General features: G+C 24.5%; 1 long non-coding RNA gene across 1 annotated transcript in view; it reads right to left on the reverse strand.

The window, feature by feature from the left end:
- LOC119610781 overlaps nucleotides 1-10,412 on the reverse strand; it is a 47,281-nt gene extending 36,869 nt beyond the window's left edge. The window contains exon 1 of the long non-coding RNA XR_005232010.1: nucleotides 8,731-10,412. This is a non-coding gene — a long non-coding RNA (uncharacterized LOC119610781). The remainder of the gene's footprint in view (nucleotides 1-8,730) is intronic.
- Between the last annotated feature and the right edge of the window lie 335 nt (nucleotides 10,413-10,747).

The following is a 10,747-nucleotide window of genomic DNA, read 5'->3' on the forward strand; positions in this document are numbered from 1 at the left end:
TCAGTCAGTCATTTGATTTTGCATAATGCTAGTCATAAAATACTTGTAACTAGTAAATAGTTGCCGTTGTTTTGTCTGTCTGTCTGTCTTCTATAAAACGAAAGAAAAAGAAATCTAGAAAATCGGGTCGTTCGTTCAGTTAACCTGGGCTATACGAGGCAACCACAAACCATAGATAAAGCAGCGTGCAAGCGAGCGAACAACATCATTTTATAGTATTTCCTTCCTCTAATTATAAGTATTTTGTTGTTGGAACTCGTTTTTTTAACACCCACTACTAATTTGTAGTAGTTTTCTGTTACAATATTTATGTGTTTTTTTTTCTATTTTCATCTCCTGGCTGTGTTTTTTTGTTAAGAAAAAATTATGAATGAAATCATAAAATCTATTCAATCGAAGGCGTCTAATGTCGCTCTAATGCACTCCATGAAACAGTTATTAATACGGCGTGTGTATGTGTGTGTGTAAATGCCTAGAGCAGTGAGATTTCATTGAAAATCGTCGATCCATTTATTCCAAAATAAAAAAAGTAAAATAACCCGCTTCTTTTACTTGCTGGCTTGCTGTGTTGTGTTAATGCTTATAATTTGAATCTTTTCTTATTGAATTTCATTAGTTTTTATGGAGATTTTTATCTGCTGTTTTATTAACACTTTCGTTTTTGTTTTTACGCATTCGATTTTAATTTATGTTCTCTGCACATCGTTTTTTTTTTCTTCTTTTGGTAAAGACGTCAGTCAATTTTGTATTTTATTTCCTCTAAAGAACATTGTTACTTTTGATTGTTGTTGAATTTTAGCATATGAAAAGATTTTGATTTTTGTTTTCTTTATGATAACTTCATCACGTTTTTATATCGTATGTTATAAACATTTTATATTGTATTTTGTTTCTTTTATTTGGGTGTCAAAAATAATTTGTTTTCAAAGTAGTTTTTAAAAATTCCGAAATTATGAATATTAATTAAAAAATCAAGCCAGGGTGATTTGATAAGATTAATAATGATAAGCTTTGCTTAAAATTTTTTAAAATTAATTGAATTGTTAAGTTTTAAAGAATTAAGAATGGAAGAAACATGTTTCTATAGAAAAGTTGCTTGTTAACAAGAAAAGTTGCTTGTGAACAAGACATCTTTTCTATAGAAAAGTTGCTTGTTAACAAGACATATTTTCTATAGAAAAGTTGCTTGTTAACAAGACATGTTTTCTATAGAAAAGTTGCTTGTTAACAAGACATGTTTTCTATAGAAAAGTTGCTTGTTAACAAGACATGTTTTCTATAGAAAAGTTGCTTGTTAACAAGACATGTTTTCTATAGAAAAGTTGCTTGTTAACAAGACATGTTTTCTATAGAAAAGTTGCTTGTTAACAAGACATGTTTTCTATAGAAAAGTTGCTTGTTAACAAGACATGTTTTCTATAGAAAAGTTGCTTGTTAACAAGACATGTTTTCTATAGAAAAGTTGCTTGTTAACAAGACATGTTTTCTATAGAAAAGTTGCTTGTTAACAAGACATGTTTTCTATAGAAAAGTTGCTTGTTAACAAGACATGTTTTCTATAGAAAAGTTGCTTGTTAACAAGACATGTTTTCTATAGAAAAGTTGCTTGTTAACAAGACATGTTTTCTATAGAAAAGTTGCTTGTTAACAAGACATGTTTTCTATAGAAAAGTTGCTTGTTAACAAGACATGTTTTCTATAGAAAAGTTGCTTGTTAACAAGACATGTTTTCTATAGAAAAGTTGCTTGTTAACAAGACATGTTTTCTATAGAAAAGTTGCTTGTTAACAAGACATGTTTTCTATAGAAAAGTTGCTTGTTAACAAGACATGTTTTCTATAGAAAACATGCTTGTTAACAAGACTTGTTTTCTATAGAAAAGTTGCTTGTTATCAAGACTTGTTTTCTATACAAAAGTTGCTTGTTAACAAGACATGTTTTCTATAGAAAAGTTGCTTGTTAACAAGACATGTTTTCTATAGAAAAGTTGCTTGTTAACAAGACATGTTTTCTATAGAAAAGTTGCTTGTTAACAAGACATGTTTTCTATAGAAAAGTTGCTTGTTAACAAGACATGTTTTCTATAGAAAAGTTGCTTGTTAACAAGACATGTTTTCTATAGAAAAGTTGCTTGTTAACAAGACATGTTTTCTATAGAAAAGTTGCTTGTTAACAAGACATGTTTTCAATAGAAAAGTTGCTTGTTAACAAGACATGTTTTCTATAGAAAAGTTGCTTGTTAACAAGACATGTTTTCTATAGAAAAGTTGCTTGTTAACAAGATATGTTTTCTATAGAAAAGTTGCTTGTTAACAAGACATGTTTTCTATAGAAAAGTTGCTTGTTAACAAGACTGGTTTTCTATAGAAAAGTTGCTTGTTAACAAGACTGGTTTTCTATAGAAAAGTTGCTTGTTAACAAGACTGGTTATCTATAGAAAAGTTGCTTGTTAACAAGACATGTTTTCTATAGAAAAGTTGCTTGTTATCAAGACATGTTTTCTATAGAAAAGTTGCTTGTTAACAAGACATGTTTTCTATAGAAAAGTTGCTTGTTAACAAGACATGTTTTCTATAGAAAAGTTGCTTGTTAACAAGACATGTTTTCTATAGAAAAGTTGCTTGTTAACAAGACATGTTTTCTATAGAAAAGTTGCTTGTTAACAAGACATGTTTTCTATAGAAAAGTTGCTTGTTAACAAGACATGTTTTCTATAGAAAAGTTGCTTGTTAACAAGATATGTTTTCTATAGAAAAGTTGCTTGTTAACAAGACATGTTTTCTATAGAAAAGTTGCTTGTTAACAAGACATGTTTTCTATAGAAAAGTTGCTTGTTAACAAGACATGTTTTCTATAGAAAAGTTGCTTGTATTTTCTGCAGAAAAGTAGCTTTTTAACAAGATTTCCTTCCTAGAGAAACATTTTAATTTAAATAAATTTATGTTTTCAAATCATGTGCACAAATTACCGCCAAAATTATTATCAATACTAAATAACAATTTCAATAATTGCAATTAATTATTGCTGTTTATTTTGCTTATATGTATATTATAACTGCAAATTATGTAAAAAAATGTTTCAAAGATAAGAATAAAAGCAATATTTAATATTTAGTAGTACGTCAATAATGGAATAAATATTTACACCCTCAAATATTAACAAAATGATAAGATTATTATTTTTTTTATAATACAAAATAGCACAAAAGTAGTAGTAGTTTATAGTAATAACAAAATTTTCTCCCCATTTAGTCATACATATAAAAATTTATTAAATAAATAAAAATAGCAAATAGACGAGAAAAATAGAAACATGTGTTTTAAACAAAAAGAAAACAAAACTTTAATAGACAGAATCAAAAAACAAAAAAAACTTTAACTAAAAATAAAAAAGGCTGTGTATTTTTCTTTAATTAAATTAACACGAAAGAGAAAAAAAAGCTCTATATAAACATAACCAGAAAAAATAGCAGGAATAATATAAAAATAGTTTTAGTTTTCATTTGGCTAAGAACATGAAATAAATTATTTTTATTACAACAAAAAAAAAACGAACTAAATAAATGGATGAATTTATAAGAGGGAACACCCTCTTTCAACCTAATTTTTTCTTTACATTTTCAGATTTGTTTGCTTTTTGTAGCCTAAAAAATATGTTTCAATGTTTTAGGAAAATCTCATAAACACGTGTCATTTAATGTTATTATTGCTTTTAGTTTTGTAAAGGAATATTCAGCCGTTCCTTGTTTTTGTTTTAAGATTTCATTTCAGGTTGGGTTATAAATAATATTCTGTTAGGGAATGATAGACATTTTTATTAAATATTATACCATCAGGAAATGTAATAAACATCAAAATTTTCATATAAAAACAACTAATCAAAGTCAATGTATTAAATATTTAAATATGTATTATTTATAATGGAATAAGATGAATATATTGGGTTTTACAAGGAAATAATTCGGAAACAGTTATGAAAAACTAAATTTAAAGAGAAAAATCCTAAATTTTACCGGATTCCTTTATATTTGCAACAAAGCTTTCCTATCATTTGAATTTCGTACTTTAAATTTAAAAACGCTTTTTAAAGTTTTTATATTTTAAAATTTTTCACAAAAAGCTGTTTAAAGTTTTGTTTAACATAGATATTATAATATTTAAAGCTTTATTACAAAAAGTTTTTTATAGGTAAAGCTTAATTAAAAAAAAATTATAGTGAAAGCTTTTCTATAAAAAGATTTATAATACTTAAAGCTTTTTTCATAAAAGATTTATAATATTTAAAGATTTTTCATAAAAGCTGTTTTAAATTCTTTAAATTTTTTTTTTAATATATAAAGCTTTTTACAAGAAGCTTTTTTATAGGTAAAGTTTAACTCAAAAATCCTTTTATAGTAAAAGCTTTTCTTTAAAATGCTTTATAAAACTTAAAGCTTTTTTCACAAAAAACTTTTGAATATTTAAAGCTTCTTTTATAAAAACTTTTGAATATTTAAAGTTTTTTTTTTTCATAAAAGCTTTTTTTTATTTAAAGCTTTTTTATAAAAGCTTTTGAATATTTAAAGCTTTTTTCATAAAAGCTTTTAAATATTTATAGCTTTTTTTAAAAGCTTAGGAATACATTTAAAATTTTTTTAAAAAAAGCTTTTTTCATAAAAGATTTATAATATTAAAAGATTTTTCATAAAAATTGTTTAAAGTTTTGTTTAAACAATATTTTTTAATATATAAAGCTTTTTACAAGAAGCTTTTTCATAGGTAAAGCTTAACTCAAAAATCCTTTTATAGTAAAAGCCTTTTTTTAAGCTTTATAAAACTTAAAGCTTTTTTTCACAAAAAAACTTCTGAATATTTAAATTCTTTCAAAAAATTTTAACTTTTAGCAATAAAAATAAAAGCTTTTTAAGAAATCAAATAAGTGTTTTAATATTCAATGTATTTTTACAATTATTTTTTAAATTAAAAGCTTTTTTTAATCTAAATCTCCTTTAAACTATATAAAGCTTTTTCCAAACAGACTGTAATTAATAAACGTTTTTCGAAAAGCTTTTAAATAACAAAAACTTTTTGCAGATAATGTCAACGCAGAAAGCTTTTTACAAAAATACTTTTAATATTTAGTTTAAAATATAATAAAAATTAAGAAAGCTTTTAGAGGAAACAGACAATAATAAATAATTTATCTTTAAAGCGAATTACAAGAAACATTATAAATACTGTAAGCTTTTTCCAAATAAAAGCACTTTCCTCTTAAAAAGTTTAATACATATTTAAAAATCTTAAAAGCTTCACTTTTCGGAGGAAACAAACAGTAATACATAATTCACCTTTAAAGCTTTTTACAAGAAACATTATAAATACTGAAAACTTTTTCCTAATAAAAATCATTTTCTCTTAGAAACCTTGAAAGCTTCACTTTTTAGATATCATATAACAATATAACTTTGCTCTTAAAAAGCTTTTTTACATTCGATTCTTAACAATAATGTTAGTTTTATTTTTTTATTAAGCTTTTAATTTCTTTAAAAAAAACCGTTTGTGCAATAAATTGTTAAAGCTTTTTCTTTTTAGAGCTTTTTTACATTAAAGTTTATTTGACAATATTTAGTTTTCATAATTATTTAATGAAGACGCTTTAGGATAAAAGCTTTCTTAAGCAAATTGAAGCATGTAAAACTTATCTCTTCTAAATTTCCAAACTTTTAAGCATAACAGTTTCAAAACCTTAAAAGCTTCACTTTTTAAATCATTTAGTCTCACTTTAGAAATCATTATAATATTCAATATATCAAGTATTTAAACAAACTAAAATCTTAGCCTCTTTTAACTTTCACTATAACCCTTAAAGCTTTTATATGCTATTCAACACTTTCAAAGTCCATAAACTTAAATACACTACAGAGAATACTTGAAACTGATGTCCTCAAAGCCTCTCAGCAAAAAAAAAAAAAAAAAGAACAGATTTTGCCACATTTTAGCTTCCGGTTAAATAAATAATATTTCATTAAAATAAGTTTATTGTTTTCGTTTTCTTTTAACGCCTGAAATCATACAAAAACGCATAAATAAATTTAGCACAAATATAAAGGACACAAGGGCGTTATTAAAAGATTAAATAAATATCAACAACTTAGCAATAGCATTCATAACTATACGTTAAGGGCGTTAATATAATATTAATAAAATTTTATAAGAAACAAAGCAAAGTTTCAAAAATAGTTCTTTAGTCCTTTTTCTATTTGCAAACACCCTTTACTTTTGCATTTAGTCCTTCTATTTAAAAGTTTGTTATGAAAAGTGTAGACAAGAAAAAATTATAATTTGTTTGTATGTGTGTAAGGAAGTTTTCAACAGGATTTTTTTTTTTGTGGATGTGACTGCTGCGCAAGTACCAAAAATTATAAAAACTCCATTTAAAACTTCAGTGTTAAATGAAGTTTTGTTTTTGGTTTTGTTATCTTGGAAATTCTATAACAGAATTTTTGTTGCATCTTGGAATTAGAATAGTTTTTTTTGGAGTTTTTAATAACACAAAGATTTTTCCATTGGAATTTGAAAGTGGTTTTGTGCTTTTTTTTAAAGAAGTGATTATCCTTGAAAACACAATGAACGCTTAATGAAAGCAATGGTTTTTATAAAAGCTTTTTGATTTTTATACAAACATTTTTGTATCAGAAGAATATTTACTGGTTAATGATAAGGTTGAGATAATGGGCTTTAAAATTTTTAATTTTTTAGCAAAAAAAGCTTTTTTCAAAAAAGCTTTTCTTATCTATTATAATTATATCTTCCTACAGAATAGCTTAAATATGTGAAAGCTTTCTTTTATTTTCCAAATATTTTGTAGAAAAACGTATTTTTTTAAACTAATAACTTTTAAAAACTTGAATATAAGAAAAAGCTTTAATTTATTAAAAAGCTCGTTTAAATTTTTTTCCTATTAAAACTCTTTTTTTGTGAAAAAGCTTTTCATAAACCATAAAAATACTTTGATTTCATTATTTTCTGTAAAAGATATAAAAGCTTTCACTTATTATTGAAAAACTTTACAAACAGCATAAATCTTTTTTTACAAAAGCTTTTTATAAATGTTTTATGTTCTTAAATTTACAAACATACTTTAAATTTTTATTAAAAAGTGAAAACTTTTATTCACCAAAAATTTTTTTATTTTTTTTTTTATTTAAAAAGCTTTTTCTTCCAATAAAAGCTTTTTCTTAAAAAAAAGCTTTATTTTATAAAAAAGCTTTTTACAAACTGCTAAGTAGATTAAAAACGTAAAAGCTTTTTTAGAACTAACTTTGCATTAAAGCTCTGTGGTATCAATAAACTTTATACTTTGGCAATTATTTTCAAAGATTTTACATTCAAAAGAGCTTTTTTTAATAAAAGCTTTGTTTAAAAATAAAATTTTCTCAAATACTTCATTGATTTTTTTTATTTCAAAAGCTCTTTGGTGTTTAAGCTATGTATATAATTTCTAAGAGCTTTTTTTTTCCAACAAAAAATTTTTCTTAAAAAAATATTTCCATAATTTCTGAAAAAGCTCTTTATAAACTGGTAAATAGAATAAATGTGTAAAAGATTTTTTTATTTTTAAGTTTATATTAAAGCTCTGTGAAAGAAATAAGCTTTATACTTTGGCAAAGAGCTTTTTTCCAATAATTTTCGAAAGTTCTATTTTCAAATAAGCTTTTTAAGGAGCTTAATTAAATAAAAGCTTTGGTAAATAATAATATTTTCTTAAAAACTTCAAGGTATCAATAAGCTTTATAAGTACTTTGGCAAATAACTTTTTTTAATTATTTCCAAAAGCTCTATTTTCAAAAAAGCTTTACAAAAGATGTCTTTTAATTAGAACTTTTTATTAAAATAATATTTTCTTAAAAACTTTATTGTTTAAAAACAGGTAAATAGATTAATTGTATAAAAGCTTTTTTATTCTTAAGTTTACATTTTGAACAATAATAATTAAAACTTTTATTCCACAATAATTTGTAAGCTCAGTGCTCAGACAAAGCTTTATAATTTCAAAAAGAGTTTTTTCAATGAAAGCTTTATTTTATAGCTTTTTATTTTAAAAAAGCTTCTTAATAACTTTTAAATTTTTAATAATTCTCCGCTTTTTTTCCTTTTGCAAAGAACTTTTTTCAATAAATGCTTAACTTTCTAAAAAAGCTTTATTATATGAAATACCTATTTTCTTTTTATAAAAGCTTTTAGAAAACTATTTGTATAACTTTTCAAGGTGAAATTTTCCACAAAGAAATCTCATTTAAGTTAAAGAAAACGTTGTAACTGCTGTGAGGACCTTTGAACTAGATAATAAAAATTGGATTAAAAGTTCTTCAAAATAACTTTACCTATAATTTTATAATAATTATCAAAAATTGTTTAACAGAATTTCTTAAAAAAAATCTTCTTATTACAAAATAAACAAAGATTTAAACAATTTTACTTTAAAATAAAAAAACCTTCAAATCCTTTTCCTTTTTTAACCCCCTTTTATAAGCAATTATCCTTCAAAATGCATTTATATTTTTGTTATAAACGTTGTTGTTGCCGTGTAATTAGCTCACTTTACATTTGAAAAACAAAATCCTTGCAACCCTTTTTTTATTGCACAAAAAGTAAGAAATTTTATATAAAATTGCATCCATTGAAAATAATGAAGCATGTATAATTGTAAGAATATTGTAATTTTGCAAAATAAATTTTCAAGTATACTTACATGCACTTTTTGACAGTTGCTGTCAAATATGTACTTAACAGAAGGCAACAAAAAAAAAAACACTGTATAAAGTAAAGTGTATTTTTTCGTATTTTTGAATAATCCATAAAAGATGAAACCATGAAAAAGTTTAAACTCAGAACCAGGATAACAATAGCCAATGATGATTACGTTGTGGATGATGATTAAGTTTACGTATTCAGTTGTTTGAAGTAAAATAAAAAGTAATTAAGCGTTTCCTCCCTGATGTTTGTTCTTGTTGTTGTTGTTGTTGTTGTCGTTGTTGCAGCAAGGAGAGTAAATTACGCGCATTTCAAAATTCCAGGCGGCAAATTTGTACAAAACATAAAAGGTGAGGAATCCTAGTGTTGTTGCGTGAGTTTATTTATGGATTTGACAGGGACAACACAAATATCAAAAGAAAGGGGAGGCTTCTTTTCTACTCACTGTCTACTAAAAACACAACAAAAACAATACAACTTTTAGTTTAGTTGTTGGTTTTTTTCCTTTCTTGCACAGCAAAATGCTTGTTAGATATTATTATTTGTTGTTGTTGTTGTTGTTATTTCTTTTATTATTCTTATTTGTTGGTTGTTGTTGTCTATGTTGGGTTTTATTATCTTTTGTTTATTAACAACAAAAACAACCCTGTTAAATAAGGAGTAGACAATTGTGGAGAGAAAAGGGAGAGTGCCAAAAAAATGTTATACAAAATTTTAATTGTTTTTTTGCACAATTTTTATTTTCATAATACGCAATTCTTTTGCAATGCGTTATTATTATTTTATTTATTGTTTACTTTTCTTTAAATTTTCAATTTAATATTCTTTAATAATTCACTGTAGTTAATTTGCTCTCTTTTCCAAAATATTAACTGCACTTTTCTCTTAATTTGTATACACACACGCACCAACTTTCATATAAACTTTTACAGGATGAAAGGAAAATACATATTTTTTTCGTTTTCTTTTATTTTTGTTTGTATATTTATGTTTTGTTGTGTCGTTCTTGTTGTTGCTATTATTATTTATTATTGTTTTTGTTGTACACAAAAACAGGATTTCAATGTCTGGCTCTCACACATAAAAAAAAGAAGCAAAACTTTTTTATTGCTGTTTTCATATTTTGCACAACTTTAGAAAATTCTTATAAGAATTCTTTTTAACTTTTCATTATAAAGAAAGGCAAGTCGTTTATTTTATAATTATTCGCTATATGCTTTTTTATTAATTTATTACTTTTATACCTTCTTATTTGTATTTGCACACAGCAAAAAAATTATGCATAGGTACATATATAATTTACAGTTATTTTATTGAAAAAACTGTATATATTTCTTCGATTTTCGGGCAAAGCACTTTTATCTATTCAAAACTTTATTCAATATTTTAGCTTTTTAATTTAGATTTTTTTAATATTTTTATTTAGAATTTTTCTTAATCCAATTTTCACACTTTAAATTATTGAACCGATTACCGCAAATTCGCAAAAAAATAAAACACTGAATAAACTCGTACATTTAACGAACCACCTCGTACAACTGTCATTTTTCGACTGCAACGCGCACCACTGCAGAGAACAAAGCCGCTTAAATTGTACAACGGCGTTAGCTGTTTGCATGCTTTGCGACGGGGTCATTGTAAAAACGGCTTTTGGCCGTCCGAGAGCAAATATATAATTTGAAAACTGTTAAATTGAATCCAAAAAAAATTTAGTTGAATTTTAGCCGATGATTGTTTTTTCAGAACTGTTTTTGTTAATATTAGTTTTCTAAAATGAGTTAGTTAGTTAGTTAGTTTGTTAGTAGTTAGTTAGTTAGTTAGTTAGTTAGTTAGTTAGTTAGTTAGTTAGTTAGTTAGTTAGTTAGTTAGTTTAGTTAGTTAGTTAGTTAGTTAGTTTAGTTAGTTAGTTAGTTAGTTAGTTAGTTTTAGTTAGTTAGTTAGTTAGTTAGTTAGTTAGTTAGTTAGTTAGTTAGTAGTTAGTTAGTTAGTTAGTTAGTAGTTAGTTAGTTAGTTAG

The sequence above is a fragment of the Lucilia sericata genome, unplaced genomic scaffold (assembly GCF_015586225.1).
Source record: "Lucilia sericata isolate MDLA Ls3-8-SP2 unplaced genomic scaffold, ASM1558622v1 Contig001275F_arrow, whole genome shotgun sequence".
NCBI lineage: Eukaryota > Metazoa > Arthropoda > Insecta > Diptera > Calliphoridae > Lucilia > Lucilia sericata.